We start from the raw sequence: 23,382 nt of genomic DNA, 5'->3' as shown, positions 1-23,382 counted from the left end.
TCATTTGGCCATAGTGCCTGGAAGAGCACACACTGTGGACAAAGAAGGGAGCACAGGAAAAGGTGGTACAACTCAAGCGCCCATGAACTCTCACACAGCTCTAAATCACGTGCTAAAACTTCTTTGAGTTATGCACAGTAGAAGACCTAGACCCAGATTTTCATGATGGAATGCTCCAAGGCAGTGATTCTCAACCTTTCTAATGCCGCGACCCTTTATACAGTTCCTCATGTTGTGGTGACCCCCAACCATAAAATTATTTTCGTTGCTACTTCATAACTGTAATTTTGCTACTATTATGAATCGTAATGTAAATATCTGTGTTTTCCGATGGTCTTAGGTTCTCAACCTGTGGGTCTTAGGTGACCCTGCTAGCGGTTCTCAACCTGTGGGTCGCTGTTGTTGTTCCTTGTGATTAAGCCCCTATCCCAGTGGTCAGCAAACTCATTAGTCAACAGAGCAGCAAACCACGGCTCGCGAGCCGCATGTGGCTTGCGAGCCGCAGTTTGCCGATCACTGCTACCCAAAACATAATGTATCAAAAAAACAAAAACTTAAAAAAAAAAAAAAAAAAGCTCTTCTGGAGGTGTAAAATCTAACCACTGAGGGTAATGGTTCTACAAAAAACAAAACTGAAAAGATCATTTATTTAAAATATCTTAGCTGACTGGCCAGTGTGGGGCAGTGGTTGAGCTTCATCCCAAGAATCAAGAAGTCACTAGCTCGATTTCTGGTCAGGGCACATGCCCGGGTTGTGAGCTCGATCCCCAGTAGGGGACATGCAGGAGGCAGCTAATCAATGATTTTCTCTCATCAGTGATGTTTCTATCTCTCCCTCTCCCTTCCTCTCTCTGAAATCAATAAAAACATATTTTTAAAAAATATTTTAGTAACAATTAGCATTCCCTTTTCTTTACTAGTCAAATGTAGACAGCAGCCTTTAAAGCTCAACCAAAAGGCTTTTGGAATTTTTAACGAGTGCTACATTTTGGTTTGTCCTGGCTAGTAAGCTGTCCTGAATATCTCAGGAGAGGTATACCGGTATACTATTTAAATGTTTATAACCCATGAGGTCATTAACACTTTGTAATGAAATGGAAATGGTATCTCAATGTGCACCTCTTAAAAGTTTTTGAAAAAGTCATGTGAAATAGCTATTCCCTTAATCAGCTTATCTAACCAGTGTTATAAAAATAATTATCAACTGTTCATTAAAGTGAAACACAGACTCTCAAAGAGTAATGCTCAATATATACTGGAATTAAAGTTGTTGCCTATGAAAATATAGCTCTTATTAAAATAAAAGCACCCCCCAAGGTGTGTTTCTTTAATAGAACACCTAACCTTGGTAGATACAACTAGCCTTTAAAAATAAGTTTATACATAAAGATTCAAAACATCAACACTGCAATGAGATGGAGTAGAAAGAAAGAGCAAATGCCTGACTTTAAAATAATGGCATGACTAGCCGTAGCTGGTTTGGCTCAGTGGATAGAGCGTCCGCCTATGGACTGAAGAGTCTGGGGTTCAATTCTGGTCAAGGGCACATGCCTGGGTTGCTCAATCCCCAGTAGGGGGCATGCAGGAGGCAGTCGATCAAAGATTCTCTCTCATCACTGATGTTTCTATCTCTCTCTCCCTCTCCCTTCCTCTCTGAAATCAGTAAATATATATATTTTTAAAAATAGCATGACTAGAGCATTCAGTAGTCAAAAACCTCAAATAATTGGGTTAAAGCCTCTCTGAACTTTTTTTTTTAATATATTTTTTTGATATTTCACAGAGAGGAAGGGAGAGGGATAGAGAGCTAGAAACATCGATGAGAGAGAAACATCGATCAGCTGCCTCCTGCACACCTCCCACTGAGGATGTGCCCGCAACCAAGGTACATGCCCTTGACCGGAATCGAACCCGGAACCCTTCAGTCCGCAGGCCGACGCTCTATCCACTGAGCCAAACCGGTTTCGGCCTCTCTGAACTTTTAAAACTTTGCATAACAACTATCTCAGTTTTCAAGACAACTTAGACAGCATTTGCTCATTCAACCAATATTTGCTAAGCAACTTTTCTGTTCCAAGCCCTGGAACACATCAGTAGACAGAGCAAAGTCCATGCTCCCCTTATATTCTGTTGAGGAGGGGGGGTGGGGGGAAAGGGGAACTGAATGCACTAAATAGACAAATTATACCATTTCAGTTATTGGTAAAACAAAACAAGAAAATAATGCCCAGAATACAGAGAGTGCTCAAAAATTTCTTTCATCCTTAATGTTGACATACAGTTAGTTCTGTTCAATGTATCATTATCTCTGGTCTTGGTGAATTATAAAAATAAATCTTGCCCTAGCCAGCCTCAGAGGGAAAGTGGGGGTGGGGGGGGCAGAATGGGAAGAGATTAACAAAAGAACTTATCCATAACCCATGGACACAGACAATAGAGCAGTAGGGCTGGGGGAGGAGGGGCAGGTGCAAGGTAGAGGGGTTCAATGCGGGTGGGAAAAGGGAGGACATCTGTAATACTTTCAACAATAAAGAGAAATTTTAAAAAACACAGAAAATAAATAAATCTTGTTATTTACACTCACTTATTCTTGACTCCAAACAGAATACACAACAAAATTAAGGTTGATTCATAAGAATAAAAATAACCCAGTCCTGGAGATACAAGGACTTTGCAGCTGTCACAACGGAAGCCTGTGGAAACACACTGCCTGATCCTTAGGGTCTGACTCATGACCATGCCTAATGGTCATTGTTCCTCAATGGTCAGTGAAGGGCATTTTCTCCCCACCAACTTTGATGTGTGAGGCTAGACATTATTTGTGCCAATTCTACTAATATTTATCAGTGAAATCAATCTTTGATCACATGACTATGACCACACAAAAATTATTTAAATATCTAAGCAGCTTATGAATAAAATTTGTAACACAAATACATGAATCTTTGATTCCTTTTTCTTAAGGAATAGGGGTAGCAAATAAGTGACTTACTTCTTTAGCAAAAACTGCAACATTATACAATTAGATACAGTAGAGTCCCTTTGTTATAAATTATACTGTTAGTTAATCAAATAATCAAAAACCTTCATTAAAGTAGGAATTGTGGAGGAGGGATCTATAGGTCCACCGAAGTTTTTATTTTAACTTAAAATATAAAATCCAAGTTTGTTCCCTAGCCTTTTAATATAGTGCCAAGTAGTTGTCTCTTAGGGTGAATTTGCTAATTGCTTTCTTGCCTAAAATCTAACCCTTGTACATCATTTATGATTTCCAGTTTCAATTTCTTCAAAGAGGGTGAGGGAAACTGAATATATCTGAGGGCAAAATCCTTCCAATCACATACACTTCTATGGCCTACTCGCAATTCAAAAGCAAATTTTTTTAGAAATTCACTTGTATGGAGTCTGATCAAAGTACTCAACTTTGTTTACACCACAATAGCTCTTTCTTGTCAGTCTCATACTTTTACTGAATTATGTAATATTTAACTAAATTATATGATCACAATTACAAGTATAATTGGCATGAACAGGGTTGGTTTAAAATACACTCAACTCTTGGTAAGCACACAACTCAACCTGGTGGGAGCAGAAATGGTAGCAGAGGAGTTGAACAATTTGGTGTACAGGAGGCATTTGTTAATTAATATATTTTACAGAGAAAGGGGAGATTTCTGATAAATCCAGTGGATTGCTTAAGAATTTCCATAAAATTTAAAAATATTAAGTTACTTAATATTTAGAGAAAGTTAAAAAGTAAAAAAAAAAAATTATCAAAAGCAAAGATACATGTTCTTCAACATATCAACCACTGCAAATACCTCAAAATTTTACAAATATTTTTGTTAAAGAATGCATAAGCATCTATAAATACTTTTGGAGTTAAAAGTAGCAAGTAAATTTCTATATATTGCAAACTAACCAAATCTCTCTACAGTAGTTGCCAAAGTCCTTTAAATTAATTTTAATAGTCATTTCCTAAAGTTGAATTTTATTCTGGGGGAGAAACTAGGCAAGATTATTCCATAAAGAACCTGTAGCCTCTGAAGTTTTGGACACCAGATTCTTCAGTATTCCACGATTTTGCTTTGTTTTGACTGTGACTAGAAAAAGAGAGGTACTACGGAAAATTCTTAATCATTCAATTGCGTGCTTATGTGAAAATTAATATAAATTACAAAATCTAATTATTACATTTTGTAATGTGTGCTATGCTCAAAATGTCTTTCTTTTTAATATTAAACTAATGGGCATAGTATGTTACATTTAAACACCAAGTCCAACCACACAGGCTGTAGTAAGAAAATGATTCAAGACTGAAAGTTAAAGAAAAAATAGTTTTTAATAACTTAAATAACTGCATATATTAACACTAGTATATTCACATTTTTCACTCATTTATACTTGCACTATTGAACAGAAAACTAAGTACTGAAAGACATACAATTTTAACTGAAATTAAGGGGTACTAACTCAGTGGCCTCAATACCACTTCATTCATTCAAATGAGTAAATAGTATAAAAAAAAGAGAGAGAAATTTCTAATACCAGTACATTGTAGATACCAATATATATATATTTTTTAAAGCTTAAAAGCTCCATGTCCTTTGTTTTAAAAATATCCATTATGTAAAAGAAAGTGTGGTTTCTCACAAATATGACCCTAATTTTTAACCTGACAAGAAACAGAGCGAGTGTGGATGCAAGGAAATGGGGACACATCTTCAGCCCTGAGGAACTGAAGTTGAGAAATTTTTTAAAGGTAACTTAGCATTGTTGACCAAAATTTTTAATGCACATAGAAACTTATATCAAGAAGCAATCATACAAAGGTATAATGTGATATATAAATGGATATTTATTTTTAATAACTAAAAATAGTCATTCTAATTGTTCATTAATAAGGGACTGATTGAATAAATTATATCCACACAAGGAAGTGTGTTTTAAGTAAGGCAGAAAGATGTTTATGATGTATTAAATATAAAGGCACACATCAAAACAGTCTGGATAGTAAACCTCATTTTTAAATTCTACAAATAAAAATGTATATGTGCATGTTAAAGTACGCATAGAAAACAGCTATAAGAATATATATCAAACTTGTAGAGAAACTCTCTTCTTTCTGTAAAATATTATATTCACTTATATAAGCAGTTATTTATTCCCCAAAATAAAAAAATCATAACCATACAGAACATTTTAGTCAAAAATTTAAAAACTTACAGCATTTTTCCATTTTCTTCCTAAAGGATTTCCTTTCTTTTAATATTTGCTATTTACCAATACTATATGCAAAACTGATTTCTCTTCTAACACAGAATGAGTATCATTTGCTCAAACTTTAAAAGGCATTAAATTTAACTTTGCAGGATTATATTAAATAAAGGTACTGTGACACAAAATAATAATGATTATATTCAAAGATGTAACTTTTTATATTTTACCTCAAATATTTGCTATCTTCAGAAAATAATGGAGTATATTTTTAAAACAAAATGGACATGGTTTCTATGGTGATAGGTAAAACTCAGTATCTTATTTTTCATTTACATATTCTATGGGTTACAAATAACATTCTTCCAATAAATATAACACATTTTCCAAAGATCATCCAACTGTAAACTTCTTTAATGGCTTTATCTTGGATTTATAGCATCAATATTTCTCCATCTAAACTTGAAGCAAAACTTTGATACTAAAATAATTTTACACCAACTATATATTTACTGTATTAAACATTTTATAATATTTAAACTTGATTTTCAAAACACAGATTTTTTTGCTCACTAGAATTCAAACTTGTAAAAATAATTTCTTTCCTAAAATACTTTTTAAATGATTGAAAATATTACATTTTATTCCCATTTTACTTTACCGAGTTGTTGGTGGTGGTGTTTGTCATAATTACTGTGCCAGATAGTGATTCCATCTTCCTCACCTACAGTCTTCTCTGATGAAAACAAACTAAGACTTCTCATCTTCAGTAATCTGGGGGAACCTTCCTGAAAACTATCTCTAGCTTCCACAACCACATCTCCCGAAAGAATGGGAGGCACAACTCTTTTTAAAAAGTCCATTATAAGGCTCTTCTACATTACTAGTCCTAGGAGTACACAAAAAGACGCCTGCACCAATTTCCTTGATGAGGAGATAAGGTCCACTATGTATGTCAAAGAGCAGACACGTCATGTGAGTTTAGGTGGTGCTGAACACCAGCAGGCCAAGTGCCAGCTGTTTGGAAGCTGATTTTTAGGACATTTGCTGTTCCTACTGATAACAAACCAAACAGCTATCAACCATGAAACGGCACTTCATGTATACAAGTACTTGTACATCTACAATGGGTGTTAACAGTAATACTCAGACCATAAAAGGTTTAGCATCCGTCTAGTTTAACATTAACGCTTTGAAAACTTACACTGTAATAATGTTAAGACAAATTTACTTTGGCCTGAGGTGTGTCGTCCTTTCAAATAAACTTACTGGTATAGCTGAAGTGTAAAACTAACTAGAAGTCAAAAGATTACTCTTATGCTCAAGCCGGTTTGGCTCAGTGGATAGAGCATTGGCCTGTGGCTGAAGGGTCCTGGGTTCTATTCCGCTCAAGTGCACGTACCTCGACTGCAGGCTCCTGGCCTTGGTCAGAGGCATGTGGGAGGTAAGCAATTCAATGTGTCTCTTTCACATCAGTGTTTCTCTCTGTCTCTCCCTCTCCCTTCCACTCTCTAAAAATCAATGGAAAAATGCCGAAACCGGTTTGGCTCAGTGGATAGAGCGTCGGCCTGCGGACTGAAGGGTCCCGGGTTCGATTCCGGTCAAGGGCATGTAACTTGGTTGCGGGCACATCCCCAGTGGGGGGTGTGCAGGAGGCAGCTGATCGATGTTTCTCTCTCATCGATGTTTCTAGCTCTCTATCCCTCTCCCTTCCTCTCTGTAAAATATCAATAAAATATATTTAAAAAATAAATAAATAAATAAATAAAAATAATAAAAATCAATGGAAAAAAAATATCCTCGGGTGAGGATTTAAAAATAAAAATATAAAAACAAAAAAAATACTCTTATGATTCTAAAACTCACTAACAGACCTCAGGAACATCAAGCTTCATAGGACATGAAAGACGTATTATGAACTTGACTCATGAAAGCAATATTGTATTATGAACATTCCAATGTACTTTTAAAAATAAAAAAGAGACCTCATCACAATCAATTGCAATTATCAACAGTAGCAATGGAGACATTGGAATGAATTGCCAAAAAAAAAGGTGATAATTTACAATATATGCATCTAATAATATAGATTTAAAATATAATTATCTAATTAAATAAACCCAGTAATCAACCTTACATAAGTTGTAACTGAGCACTCTACTAAATATTTTTAAATAGCTAAAGTGGCTGATCCTATTGCGTAATGTACTCCAGAAGCATGACGAAATACTCCAGTGGAAGGTGCCTACGTAAGACTTTGCAAACTGAAATTAATACCTTCTTTTTTCCCTTCCTTCGCCTGCCCTCTGGTGGGGATAAGTGAGCAAGAAGGAAATGAAAAAACCAAAGAGAACAAATAAGGTGTAAACTCCCTAAGTAATCAAATTATAACTTTGAGGATATGTGTTTTAATAAGAAAACAAATCTGATTCACTTAGTGAAACGCAAGCACAATCTCATTCTTCTCAACACGAAGAAACTGGTTTACATCTTTTAAAAGATGAAACATAAAACTGTCTATAAATACATATCAGGAAAAATTATAATGAAAAAATTTTCTGGTTCTGAATTAAATCTTCATTTTTCTACATTCATTATAAAGTCTACTATTCTTTATTTCATTATTTTAAAGATATTAATTGAAGGTCCTCTTCATGTAAAGCATTACTATAGTATTAAGTTTCAGAGAAAAGTTAGAGGACTTATTAATGCAAATCCTGCCTCAGGGAATTCTACAGTGAAAAGGAGGTAAAAAAACAAACAAGGAAGTGGAGTATAGAACTTAAAGCAGAAATGTACCTTCTAGGAAAACATACTGACTTTTTAAAAATGCTTCTAAGAGATAGAATTTCTCTTAACCCTTGAACATGAAAGGATAACAATTCATCTGATCAGCCTATTCCCCACACACAGAAGAAACAGCGGTTAGAACCGTAATTCATATGCCTTAATAGCCTAGAAGTTATCAGTGTGTCTTCTAGGGCTTTTTCTTTCTTCTTCATGAGTGTGATCTCATATTCTTTAACACTGATGCTTGTGGCTTTCCTCAGGTCTCTTTGCAGGCCTTCCTTATCTATGGAGCCCAGAAACACAATGGTATATAGCAAGTGCTGATTGTAGAGGGCAAGCTACCTTCACGTCTGTTCATGATATACAAGAACCACTTGTGTCACTATTAACCCACCGCTCTAAACTGAATTTTCAACTGGCAAAATTAAGGGCAAGGATTAGGTGTCATTGAAGAAACTACAACATTTTTCTCAGACTTCCTTTGTTTGACAAATATGGACTGAGCAGCTCCTATCACGGCCTGTGCAAGATGCAAAGGCACTGACGATACATCTCTCTCCCCAAGAACCTTACTACTCATGAAGGGAAAGAAATTCTCACAACTACAAGAGTCCCTGTAGGGTTGGGCCAAGGCTCTGCTGAGGCTGCCCTGCAGTTCAATGTCCTCTGCCCAACCTGCTTCAACACCACCTCACTTAATAGAGGCTGAGCCCTAATAAAACCCTGGCAGCCACACTCCTTTTCAGGGTCAGCTTCCAGCAAGCAGAAAGCATGGCGTTCCCATGACAAAACTGCACCCATTACTAGCTGAATCTATGAAGAGGAAATGCCCTAAAGCCTTGCTTGCCTGTTGATGTGTCTAAGATCTTTGGTTGATTATCACAACTTTTAACTCCAGGTATAACAATCATAGGATTAAGAAATCATAATAGAAGGTAATGGCTCAAATATAGCATTTCAAGGGCTTTTTAGACCTCATAGTCACTATTTAGCCTTCAGAATACGTAGTATAATCTTACCGTAGGACTCAAGACAGTAATTTCTTAGTGGTAACTTCGATCATCTAATTCTGACACTGGGACTCTTGAGCAGTTTTGAGAGCTAAGCATTTAGGTGTTAATCATCCAAGATTCAAATAAATGGCTTCAGCTCTGAAGAAAAATAAAATATAAGATTCATACATTAGTTATGTTTAAATAGCACATCTGTGTGTCACTCATATCCATCCTTACTTCTGAACATATTATCCAGCAGTGTCACCTGGCGCTGTAGTTATCCGCTTTCAATAGTGTTGCATTACACTGCTTTTGAATTTATTTTTTGAAAAATTTCAAAATAATGCAAAATCAAAACTAGTATAATAAACACACCATTATTAACTCATGGCAAATCATGTTTCATTTATATCTCCACCTACCCCCAAACCCCTCTCCCACTACTCTGGATTATTATGAATCAAATTCCAGACATTTACCACTTCATCTTTAGATAATTCTGTATGCAAAGGTCTGCTTTTTAAATAAAATCTAATATCATTATAATATCTATAACAAATGAATAATAATTTCTTTTTAACATCAGCTACCAATCTGTGCTCAAAATCATCTGTCTCACAAGTGGTTTTCATTTTTACTATTTTTTAAATATATTTTTATTGATTTCAGAGAGAAAGGGAGAGGGAGAAAGAGAGAGAAACATCAATGATGAGAGAGAATCACTGATGGGCTGCCTCCTGCATGCCCCTTACAGGGGACCGAGCCCATAACCTGTGCATGTGTCCTGACCAGGAATCGAACCGTGATCTCCTGGTTCATAGGTTGATGCTCAACCACTGATCCACACCAGCCAGGTCATAAGTGGTTTTTAAACAGATTGCTCCAATCCAGATCTAAACAAAATCCATATAGACAACTGTTACTGTATCTTTTAAATCCCTTTTAACTTATAGTTCCTCCCATTCCTTTCTTCTCTTTACACTGACAAGTAATGCTTTTACTATCCAACAATTAACCAATACATAAAAACCTTAATTATGCCATAATACATTTAATATTTTAATTTTATTCACTAAAATAAACAGATTTGCAAAGTAGTTCATATATGGTATGGACATAATATTTATCCCATCTACAGAAAATGTTTAGGATATATATTTTTCAAAGTCCAATTATAATACTTGTGAGGTGGTCATGAATTATGAACTATCGTACCATACCTGTAATAATTTGATGATTATTAAGAATGAAACCAATGACGATAGGGAGTTATTCTTTTAGCATATATAAGGACTCACACATGTTATCATGCATATTCCATGTTTTTATCTTGGCATTTTTCCACTTAAATAGGCCACATTTTAAACCTGGCATTGAAACTCAAATTAACTTCATTTTAAATCATAACTGTTTTCTTACTATTTTTTTTCTGTTTAATGAATTTAATCCTCAACCCAACAGAAAGGACTAACTACTCTCTAAATTATTAATTTGTATTTAAGCTTCTTAATTTGAAATTCCTTTAGCAGAATTGGAAAATATAATGATATTCCATGGATGCACAGGCATAATCAACTAAATCATGACTAAATCTTTTTGAAGCCAGGAAACTGGTGAATTTGAACAAAAAACTAATTCATATGCACTTGTTTACACTCAATCTTATTCAGGCTTAGTGGAATTTTTGACGGCCCACCAAGTATTTCTGAATCTACTAACAACGTGATATCTAGAATTCTGCCATAATTCTTGATACTTTATCTTAGGTTCATGAAATCATTTCTCCCTCAAAGCAAACAAAGCTATGTGACAAATAGCATAATCATTTCTGTAGATAGTTGTTGCAGTAGTCATGCTCTGGTATATAATGAAATTTAACAATATTTTTCACTTTATCTGCTAGGACAAATGAGTTCACCGAGGATTGATTTGTAGCACTATGTCTAGGTCTTTTGTTTTGCTTCACTTTTGAATAACCTTCTGTTCAGACATAGCGAGAGCTAGGGCCATGTTCTTTATACATGTTTTCTGTAACCACACTGTCAAATCACTGTGTCGTTTTAAGACTTCCCAATGTTTGTCTAAAATTTTCAATAGTTATTTAGTTGATATACAACCTTCCTATTTTCAACTTTCCCTTTTGATAAAATGAACATGCGTTTGATTACCTTTTCAAGAAAATATATGTTTTATACTTCTCTGACTTTCTTTATAGCTTATAATCATTTTTAGCAGGAATGGAGATTTTTGTTGTTGTTTTTGTCTTGGTTTTGGGTTGCTGCTTTTTGCATGCCAATCACTTTATCTTGTTGCCATACATATTATTGAGTATGGACTCATTTCTATTTTAATTTCACTTGATTAGTTTGGAGAATATTCTATCCACAGGAAGAGTAATTTTTTTAAAAATTTCTTGATTAAGATGTGTCCTTATCCCCCCATTACCCCCCTCAAAGTTCCCCCCAACTCATGCCCTCACCCCCCTGTTGTCTGTGTCCATTGGTTAGGCTTATATGCATGCATACACGTCCTTTGGTTGATCTCTCCTTACCCCCACCCTCCCTACCTTCCCTCTGAGGTTTGACGGTCTGACCGATGCTTCTCTGTCTCTGGATCTGTTTTTGTTCATCAGTTTATGTTGGTCATTATATTCCATAAATGAATGAGATCATGTGATATTTATCTTACTCTGACTGACTTATTTCGCTTAGCATAATGCTCTCCAGGTCCATCCATGCTGTTGCAAATGGTAAGAATTCCTTCTTTCTTTTTTTTACCACAGCGTAGTATTCCACTGTGTAGATGTACCACAGTTTTGTAATCCACTCGTCTGCTGATGGGCACTTAGGCTGTTTCCAAATCTTAGCTATTGTAAATTGTGCTGCTATGAACATAGGGGTGCATATATCTTTTCTGATTGGTGTTTCTCGTTTCTTGGGATATATTCCTAGAAGTGGGATCACTGGGTCAAATGGGAGTTCCATTTTCAGTTTTTTTGAGGAAACTCCATACTCTTCTCCACAGTGGCTGCACCAGTCTGCATTCCCACCAGCAGTGCACGAGGATTCCTTTTTCTCTGCATCCTCGCCAGCACTTGTCCTTTGTTGATTTGTTGATGATAGCCAATCTGACAGGTGTGAGATGGTACCTCATTGTTGTTTTGATTTGCATTCCTTGGATGATTAGTGACTTTGAGCATGTTTTCATGTGTCTCTCAGCCTTCCTTCTGTCTTCTTTAGAAAAGTATCTATTTAGGTCCGTTGCCCATTTTCTGATTGGGTTATTTGTCTTCCTTTTGTTAAGTTGTATGAGTTCCCTGTAAATGTTGGCGATTAAACCCTTATTGGAGATATCGTTCGCAAATATGTTCTCCCATGCAGTGGGCTTTCTTGTTGTTTTGTTGATGGTTTCTTTTGCTGTGCAAAAGCTTTTTATTTTGATGTAGTCCCATTTGTTTATTTTCTCTTTAGTTCCCATTGCTCTAGGAGCTGTATCGGTGAAGAAATTGCTTCGGCATATGTCTGAGATTTTGCTGCCTGTGGATTCCTCTAGTATTTTTATGATTTCCCATCTTCTGCTTAAGTCCTTTATCCATTTTGAGTTTATTTTTGTGTGTGGTATAAGTTGGTGGTTTAGTTTCATTTTTTTTGCATGTATCTGTCCAATTTTCCCAACACCATTTATTGAAGAGACTGTCTTGACTCCATTGTATGTTCATTCCTGCTTTGTCGAATATTAATTGAGCATAGTGGTTTGGGTCGATTTCTGGGTTCTCTATTCTATTGCATTGATCTATATGTCTGTTCTTGTGCCAGTACCAGGCTGTTTTGAGAACAGTGGCTTTGTAATACAGCTTGATATCTGGTATTGATATCAGGAAGAGTAATTTTTATTAGTACTTTCATACTCATATTTTTGAGAGGTTAGGTAAATGTGGTCATGGTGTGAACATGATCAATGCTGTTGTTTTTTATTTTAAAAGAAAAAAGTCATATAAATAAGAGTGACTTGAGGAGGTCAGTTGGTATTTGACAACACTGAAGGCTGTAAATAGCACAAGCTTTGAAGGGGCAAGGCTTTAAACCTGCAGTGAGAGCAATGATCTAGAAGTTTCCATGAGCAATAACTAAGGAGAACAGTGGCCCAGCTCTGGCACTTGGGAGGATCTCAGGTCAAATGAGGTCCTTTAAAGAGAGTCTTGCTTCACTTCAGTGCAGAAAATAAAAGAGAAAGTTGAATGGGTGTTCAGTAACACATTAACCACGTTTCCTTTCTGAACAAAATTACTAGAATAATCGAGAACAGAAATGCACAAATTTTATGTGTATTCATTGTAGTAAGATATATATGTCTCTGATAATACATTAATACAGAAAATAGTAATCATAAGCAAATAAAGAAAAAATTAAGAGTAAATGGAATTTTGGTACTGTTCATTATAGTATCTTCAATATTTATATGTATATTTCATAATTTAAAAAGGGGAACATGGAAGTTATGGTGCCTAGCACAAGATAGATTTGAATTTAATGAAAAAATAACTTACATTGCATAATTAATGAGAAAGTTGCTTCATAAAGAAGTGAAGTCCCTGCTCGGTGATTTATTCGGCAAAGACTGTTAGAAAAGACTATAGAAAGGATCTGCTCCCTGGCTAACATATTAGGCTAAATTACTTCAAAGATACAACTACAAATCAATTTGAAGATCGAAACTCTAAATTCTACTTCAAACTATATTTTATACTAAAACATGAGTGCTAAAATGTGTGGTGACCTAGAAATCGGTCATACTTTATTTTTTTTTTAAATATATTTTATTGATTTTTTACAGAGAGGAAGGGAGAGGGATAGAGAGCTAGAAACATCGACGGGAGAGAAACATCGATCGGCTGCCTCCTGCACACCTCCCACTGGGGATGTGCCCGCAACCAAGGTACATGCCCTTGACCAGAATCGAACCCGGGACCCTTCAGTCTGCAGGCCAATGCTCTATCCACTGAGCCAAACCAGTTTCGGCAAATCGGTCATACTTTAACTAAAGAAAGAAACCACATACCAAGATAAGGAATCTATGAAGGCAAATTCCTGCCCTTCTCTTAAAATTATTCTAGTTATCTTGCAAGGGCTTTTAAAATGATACAAACGTTCTGACGGCTTTTTTTTTTTTTTTTAATTTTATTTTCATTGCTGGCACTATTACAGATGTCTCCATTTTCCCCATTTGCCCACCCTTCCCTCTGGCCAACACTGCTGGCTGTGTCTACGGGTTATGCATATATGATCTTTGGTTAATCCCTTCACCATCTTATATCCAAACCCCCCCCCCACCACCACCACAGACAGTATGGATGCAATTGTTTTTAAATAAATTTAAAATAATAGCTCCTATTCATAATAAAAATTATGGAAAATGTAATTTTTTTGGTCAATCTTTTTAAAAATATTTTTATTGATTTTAAAGAGGAAGGGAGAGAGAGAAAGAGAGAAAAATCAATGATGAGAGAGAATCATTGATCGATTGCCTCCTGCACACCCCCTACTTGGGGGGAGGGAGTGGGGCTGGGGATTGAGCCCGCAACCTGGCCATGTGCCCCCGGCCCGAATTGAACCTGGGACCCTTTAGTCCACAGGCCAACACTCTGTCCACTGAGCTAAACCGACTAGGGCAAAAATGTAATTTTTTAAATCTACCTATGATTATATACAATGTAAAAAAAATCTACTCACAAATAATCAAGTGCAGGCAGCAAACAAGTAGTCAAGTATCTTTTATGTCTTACTGGTAAAAATCATTCATATAAAGTATGTACCAAAAGAAAAAAGAATTTACAATCATCTCTTTAATTAAGAAAAAAATTGATTCATGAAATCAATACTGGTTCCAACACACTCTGACTTTAAAGAGCACAGAAACTTACTATGCTGACTAATGTAATCACAGCCTACGCTAGACCACTTGCTGAAAACGCTGTATAATGGTACTGATCTAGAATAACTGGGCTTCACTGCAAAAATCTAGCTCTCTTGCTGATAAAGCAATGTTCCCCGCAGGTCAATTTGTCAACATTTTGTTGATTTTACATTTTTAGCCAGAATAGCAGTTATTGTCATACTACTTGATCTAATAAAAACAAATTAGCAAAATTTTCCATTCACAAAATTAAGGGCAAGTTTTCTATTAAGGTTTCACTCATTGAATCAAATTAAAACAGCATCAGAGTACATTTTCTAATATACTGATGAATGAATGTATCATTTAGAATAATTTTCCCTATTACATTCCCATGTTAAAAAAAAAAAAAAAAGAAAGAAAGAAAGGAATTCAACCACAAACTTATCATACAAATGCTCTACCTACTGATCTTAGCATAAACACAAGAGTAACTTTTTGGACAAATTAGAAGCTGACATATAAGACAACAACCTCACTATTGGTAACTTCTGAAAATCCGTTACTATTAACTATGCCACACACAAACTTACAGAAATCATACATTCGACAAATATTTATTGAGGAAAACTATGTATGTATGAGGAAACGGGGACAGAAGAGTGAATAAAATAATAAATCCCTAGCCTTGTAGAGCTTATATTTTATCCTAATACTAGCTTGAGCTTTTGGGAGTCATACCTTTAAAAATCTGAAAACAGTGCTGGGCACCTCACCTTCCAACATGCACATACACCTAATTTTGCAAGGTTCTGAACCTTCCTAATACAATAATTAATTATGGATTAAGAGCCCCTGAGAAAAATCCTCCTTGTGCTTACTTTCCATCTTTGCCATTTGCAATAGTTTCATAATTAGTATTTTTTCCATTCCAATACTTAAGGCTTTCAAAATTCAATAGAATATTCTCTATTTATCCCATTTGAATCTCTCACCAATTCCTATACTGTCAAATTACACTTTGTCAATCTTGGTCTTCCCAGAAAACCTGACCCTAACCTCTATGGTAGTTTCATAGGAAAATTTTCTGATATCATTAATTTTTCTCTAAACCCCACCCCCCGCCCCCTTAATCTTCCCAAATCTTCAGTAAAAGTTTTTGTAGAAGTAGCCTACAGGAGCTTCTGGAAGAAAACATGCTCAAGAGAAACCACAATAGCCCTGACAGGTTTGGCTCAGTGGATAGAGCGTCGGCCTGCGGACTGAAGGGTCCCAGGTTCGATTCCGGTCAAGGGCATGTACCTTGGTTGCGGGCACATCCCCAGTAGGAGGTGTGCAGGAGGCAGCTGATCGATGTTTCTCTCCCATCGATGTTTCTAACTCTCTATCCCTCTTCCTTCCTCTCTGTAACAAATCAATAAAATATATTTTAAAAAAAAAAAAAAAAAAAGAGAAACCACAATAAAAACTTAATCATTCGCCCTGGCCAGTGTGTCAAGTGGTTAGAGAGTCAGCCTGAGCACCAAAGGGTCATGGGTTTGATTTCGGGTCAAAGTCAAGTACCTGGGTTGCAGGTTCGATCCCTGGTGGGGGTACGTGCAGGAGGCAACCAATTGATATGTCTCTCTCACATTGATCTCTCTCTCTCCCTGCCCCCCTTCCCCGCCCCCGGATGGAAAAGATATCCTTGGGTGAGAATTAACAACAACAAAAACTTAATCTTTTAACAGAAATCATCAATTAAACAAAAAATTTTCTGATCTTGCTAGTCATGAAAAGAAAATAAGTGGCCCCTAAGAAAAAATTGTGTGTGTGGTTTTTTTTTAATTTAAAAATGCAACATTAACCCAGTCAGTGTGGCTCAGTGGTTGAGCTTTGACCCATGAACCAGAAGGTCACAGTTCAATTCCAGGTCAGGGCACATGCCCAGATTTTGAGCTCAATCCCCAGTAGGCAGCCGATCAATGATTCTCATCATTGATGTTTCTATCCCTCTCCCCCTCTCCCTTCCTCTCTCTAAAATTAATAAAAACATGTATTTTTTAAATACAACATTAAAATACTCTCTATGGTCATCACAGTCTCTAATCAATGTGTTAGAACTTTTACATCTATAATTTTAAAATTATACAATGGAAATTGTTATATCTAATTATGAGCCTGAGGTTATAAAATCAAACAAAGAAAATCCATGTAAACTTGATATGTATACTTTGTATGTTTTCATGACAATTTCCAATAAAAATTTGGAGTAATCCACATTTTAAGATAATCAAAAAAATGAAGAAGTAGCAACTCAAAGTCAGAGAACAAGTAATTGCCATAATTTAATCTCCAAAGTTTGTTTCCCCTCTTATTCTCTGTGTTACTATCTCCAGCAAGCTCAGAGAACCAGGATTTTTATAAGAGCAACTATGAAAGTACAAATTCCCACTGATATTTAGATGACCCATTTCTCCTGAATTTATAGCCCCAATACAACTTCTCTAAATTTAAGGAGGAATGATCATTTATATCAAAAGCGTTTAAAATGTTTATGTTCTTTGACCCAATAATTCCACTTCTAAGAGATTTCCCTAGGGAGCTAAACAGAAATGCACAAACAGATTTATTTACAAAGGTGCTCATTGTGCCATTGTTCCTATAAGCAGAAAGCTACAGGGGAGGCACAGAACAAAAATAAAGGACCAGTTTTAAAAACCATGGTAGACTTAGAAGATAAATGTTATCCATCAATTTAAAAATATTTTTATTAATATATCACAATATTCACCATATATTTTTAAATAAAAATTAGAAAAACAAAATAGTATTTATAGTATCTTCCCAATTGTTGGAAATAAAACTACATATGGAAGCAAAGAATAAACTTAGAAGGAGAAACAAATTATCAAAGTACTCAATCTCTCCTGTGTTCATTTCTTCATCCATAAAATTGGGCTAATAAAACCTCTTAAGGCTATTGTGAAAAGTAAAAAAGATGAAACATGCTAAAATAGTGCTTAACACATAGTTAAGTACTCAATAATATTATACTGATAGACAAATTTGCAACACTACCCTCCCAAATAATGGAAAAATAAATATCACTCATAATTCAAAACCTAGAGATACCCACTATTAATTCATGTTAATATCTGGGTTAATTTCTTCGGGGTATTCAAATATGCATTAAACATTTTCTAAAATTGGTATCATATTATTTCATTTCTAGTGGTTACAAAATATTACAATATTTTACAAATATATTATGTGTATTTAATCACTCCACCATTATTGAGCATTAGGTTTAATTCTTCACTGCTACAAATATTGCAGTGAATACCTTGATTTGCAGTCTCTGTACTCATCTTTGATTTTTTTCCCCTCAAGAAGAAGTCTAGAAACAGAATTTCCATCTCAGATAGTATAAAATACACTTAGTTTTACTCCTGTACAGACCTGTATGGAATGTGGACACATACTAAATGTTCAAAAATGCCAATTGCTCCCTTTTCTTTCCAGGGAAAAGAAAAAGCTATGAATTGGCTTTTTCATTGTAACCTTTCTATTTTTTTTTTTTTTTTTTTTGTACACTGCTTATCAGGTATTTCTCTTTTTCCATTTATTCCATTTAAAGGATCCCCCTTTTCTTTTATATCACTCTAACACTCCAAACATAATTTGAGAGTTCATAACTTCATACATTCCTAAAAAAAAGTTAAGATTCTACTTCACATGTCTAGAAATGGAAGTCTTTGTTTTTCAGAAATACATCGTGAAATATTTACAGATGATGTTTTATAACAGAGGAACTGCATCAAAATAATTGGGAATCGAGGAAAGGGAGTTGGTAGAGGCTAACAAAGAGTTGATAAATGTTGGATCTGTGAAATGGGCAAATGAACACCCAGTCCACTATTCCTTTCTTTAAATGTGTTTTAAACTATCTTTAGTGAGAGGAAATTTTTTAATCTTTAAAAGAAGATACAATTATCAAAAACAATTATGGCTTAGCTGCTACCACAGGTCTTAAAGAACAATTCAATGATTAGTTTAAAAAAATAATAATAATAGTAAGACCAAAAATATTTTAGCCAAATTCAAAAGTGAAGTAAACAACTACAGAATTTAGACTCTCTCAATTACACTTGCCAGTAATTCCCACAGATAAAAACATACTAAATGCCTTTTTCCAAACCATGGCTTCAGCATACCATGCTGATTCCCCAAAACAATATTATATTGTGCACTACAAGAATACAATTATGCCTCTGTCTGTGCCCACATGAATATTGGATAAATAGTTTTATTATGTACTAGTATTAAATAATCCAATTCTCTTGGTGCTTAAATCACATCTTGGTATCAAGTTAGGCACATCATAAACAATACTTGCAGATCCACCAAAGCATTTATTTGTACCCAGAGACACGCAAGCAAAACCAACGTTAATGAAAAGAACTACCTCGCCGCACATCTTTCATTAAGATGTACTGCGGGAAAATATCACCTTGTCTATTTCTACCTGTGTAGAAACCACTTTACCTTGGAGTCAGGTCATGATAACAAGAGAGAAGAGCAAATGAATAAGTAACATGTCTAGGGATATGGGGATCAATGGCTGCCCCCAGGTTGAAAGCAAGGGTGCAATGGACAGATTAGAGACATGTTTTCCAAATTCTTTACACTGCAGTTAAAAAAAATACATTTTACACAAGTGTACTTACAATACATTTTATATAACAATCCATTATATTTAAACCCACCTGATACGCTTGAAATAATCTGCGATACACTTTAGTATTCTCCAAATTATTTTTTTGTTTTGTTTTATATTCCAGTCAGTACCCACTAAAATGATTTCTTATCTTCATAGTTTTAAATCCTAGACCAAAAATTGACCTGGAAAAAAAATGGCCTGCCTGTCCTCCTGCTTACCAAACAAAGGAGATGGAAGCAAGTACCAGTGCCTGAAAGCTACACATTTCCTGCCACCCAGTCACCGGAGGCTGGAATTCCTCTCACCCCTGCACAGAAAAGAGCATCAGTGCATGTCTGAGAGCATGGGGAGAGGGGACAGGAGACACTGAATGGGCAGGAATCAGAGGACTGCTGTTTAAGCACACACACACCAAAGAAAAGATAACCTCTTAGATTTCTTCCCATTCTAAAAGTCTGTGGTTCTATGAGTTGGCTCTAGGATTACGAGTCCCTGAAGGGTTAAGAAATTCATTGTTACATTTCCCACAAAGCCTAGCAAAGCACTAAGTAAAGATTAAATTAAACTAATAAAATGCAAACTAAGCATGAACGTAAAGGTTTCTGTCATTTAAAAATATGTTTTCCACATACTATTAAAGGTAAAAGTCAATGTTGTTGTATATTATTTGAAAATTCATAAGCATAAATATATTAACATATATGTATTATATATGTATACTAGAGGCCCGGTGCACAAAATTCGTGCATGGGAGGGGGGAGGAGGTGGTCCCCTCAGCCCAGCCTGCATACTCTCCAATCCCGGACCTCTCGGGGGGTGTCCGACTGCCGGTTTAGGCCCGATGCCGGGGATAGGGCCTAAACCGGGAATTGGACATCCCTCTCACAATCCGAGACCACTGGCTCCTAACTGCTCACCTGCCTGCCTGATTGCACCTAACTGCCCCGCCTGCTGGCCTGGTCACCCCCAACTGCCCCCCCCCGTTGGCCTGGTTGCCCCCAACTGCCCTCCCTCACTGGCCTGGTTGCCCCTTAGTGCCCCCCCCACTGGCCTGGTCACCCCTTACTGCACCCCCTGCTGGCATGGTCACCCCCAAATGACCCCCAGCCAACATGGTCACCCCTCACTTCCCCCCTCTGCTGGCCTGGTTGCCCCTCACTGCCCCCCCTGCTGGTCTGGTCGCCCCCAGCTGCCCCCCTCTGTGGGCCTTGTTGCCCCACACAGCCCGCTGCTCGGTCATTTGGTAGGCCCTCACTAACCCCCCTGCCAGCCTGGTCGCCCCACGCAGCCTGTTCGGTCGTCTGTTCGGTTGTTTTGGATGCGATGGTCACTTAGGCTTTTATATATATAGATGTATATGTATATATAAATATATATATCACAGAACAAGTTCTATTCTTGTTACTTTGTCCACAAATGGTATAAAAACAATTCACTGTAAAATTATTCTAAAACTCAGAATCAAATTAAATTACTAACTTTTATTTTCAATAAAATCTTTTCCCCCTTTGCCTGCTTAATGATATTATTATCCAGGAGTAAGGAAATAAGCTAAACATAGGCCCAGTACAAAAGAAAAATAACAGTGGAGGACCAAACAATATAAAACTTTCATTATCTCAACCATGATTTATGGTACTCTACAGTCCACCGGTTCTTGGCTCAAAGTCTCTGCTATTGTCTTAGAAGGAAGTTTTCTCCAAAAAAATTCCAATAACATCGAAGTTTTTTCCTATATACATTAACTATTATGGTTTAATTGAAGTGGTGGGGGGGGTGTGAAAAAGGAGTACACAGAAAAGACTTCTAGTTTTAAGTCACAATAAAACCGTTTGTAAATAAAGTCAATCCTTGTACCTTTTATATAATGTTATAAAATGCCATATAATGTAATAAAAGACAACTTTCTCACGACAATCTGAAAATAACACAACTCTCTCTTTCCATAAGCTTTACCAAAAATTCCCATTATTTTGAGGTTTTGAATTATTTGAAAAAAAAAACCTAGAATTTTACCAAAATTAATACAGGGTTGGGGCAAAGTAATTTACAGTTGTGAGTACACAAAACACAGTTTATTCTTATATTACTTATTATTATATTATTTTTCATAGAAACAACTATAAACCTTTTGCCCCACCCTGTATAATTTTTAATTTTTAAATGAGGATGATGTTTACAAATATGTTTGTTACTTAAGAACATAATGTTGCCCTAACCGGTTTGGCTCAGTGGATAGCGCGTCGGCCTGTGGACTGAAGGGTCCCAGGTTCGATTCCAGTCAAGAGCATGTACCTTGGTTGCGGGCACATCCCCAGTAGGGGTTGTGCGGGAGGCAGCTGATAGATGTTTCTCTCTCATCGATGTTTCCAACTCTCTATCTCTCTCCCTTGCTCTCTGTAAAAAATCAATAAAATATATTTTTATAAAAAAGAACATGATGTTCTTTAATGCATCAATTCCAAATTTCCAGTTCTGGTTGATATTTCTGACCTTTCCTTAGATCTAAATTTTAATTTATACTAACTTACATTTAAAGTCATCTTTTAAAAGCTTCAGGAAAAGGACTTGAACTGTTCCTTGAAAGAAATAAAGGAAACAGAGAATCTGCATTGCCAGAGGAGAAAGAGATGAGAATGGGAATGATGGAGGTGGTACAGGATACAGGAAGGTTAGCCTCTCTAGAGGCTCTTCATTAAAGAACTGTTAAGAGATAATGTCAAACAATATCACTGGGTCAGTTAATGTTGCGGAGTCTTCACAAGCCACAGGGAGACGTGCACTTAACAGTGACTAGGGGTCAACGCTGAACCCCCAGAATCTGCACTAAGTTGACCATTACACAGACAACACTGCCACCAGCCAGGAGTTTATAGGTCAGCTAGAAGACAGACATGTGATGACACATTTCAGATGCTTTGAGAGAACCTACCTAACATGCTCAAGCTACTGTCAGGAACAAGTCATCAATTCAAGTGGAGGAGGGGATAGAAAAGATTTCGCTCACAGCCTCTGTTGCCAGAAGACTAACGGGGGCAACAATCTACAACTACATGAATGGCTTTCTGCTTCTCTCTGAGGAGCTGGCTAGATGTTGATTAAGAGACTTTAAATAATATTATGGCTTAATGAACATGACTATTTCATAGTAGGCCAATGTGACAGGCTCCAAAGTTCGGTGTTATCACATACTCTCTTACGTTAAACAACAGCAACTGGCTTTATCCCCAAAATGGTTATCTGGGGATTGCCTCCTCCCCATGTTTATGAAAGAAAGTATTTTGTCTGTAAGGTTTACATTGGACTGACAGTTCCTCTCTTTCTATAAATTTATAAGGGGTAATAAGCAATTAATTCAGATCAACTTCCTCTGTACAGAAAATAACACATTTCGAAATTAGTAACAAAACAACATTCCAGATCAGTTGGTCACTATTGATGACCATACAGAACACAGCACAAAGCTTACCATCCCATTCCAGGACATCCAATGACTCTAAAAGGACTTGCAAACACAAGTCAAAAAGTGCCACCCCACCAAAGGCTTTCTTCTCCACACTGGCTAAATCAGTCTAAGTGAATTACAAATAGAGGAAAGTAGAATTCAGAACTGGCTCACTGTACCCTAAAAATTGTGCCCTAGAAAGCCAAATTAATTAATTACTAATTACTGAGGACCTACTATGTGTGAGAAACTAGGTTAAGTGCTTTATATACATTAACTTCATTTTAACCCAAACAAACCCATAATTTCTATAAATGTTCAACACTCCAGCTGTGGAAACT

At 36.2% G+C, this 23,382-nt stretch overlaps 1 protein-coding gene across 2 annotated transcripts in view; it reads right to left on the bottom strand.

Annotated features, from left to right (window-relative positions):
• The window catches only part of FRYL (FRY like transcription coactivator), a 262,703-nt gene that overhangs the window by 183,007 nt on the left and 56,314 nt on the right, over nt 1–23,382 (bottom strand). Inside the window, exon 3 of one of the 2 annotated variants that reach the window (XM_080646343.1) lies at nt 9,027–9,158. The exons of the other annotated variant lie outside the window; for it this stretch is intronic. The gene's annotated coding sequence lies outside the window, so the exon portion shown is untranslated. The remainder of the gene's footprint in view (nt 1–9,026; nt 9,159–23,382) is intronic. 2 annotated transcript variants of the gene reach the window in all.

The sequence above is a fragment of the Plecotus auritus genome (assembly GCF_963455305.1).
Source record: "Plecotus auritus genome assembly, chromosome: 1".
Taxonomy (NCBI): domain Eukaryota; kingdom Metazoa; phylum Chordata; class Mammalia; order Chiroptera; family Vespertilionidae; genus Plecotus; species Plecotus auritus.
This window is presented reverse-complemented; position numbering and strand designations above follow the sequence as displayed.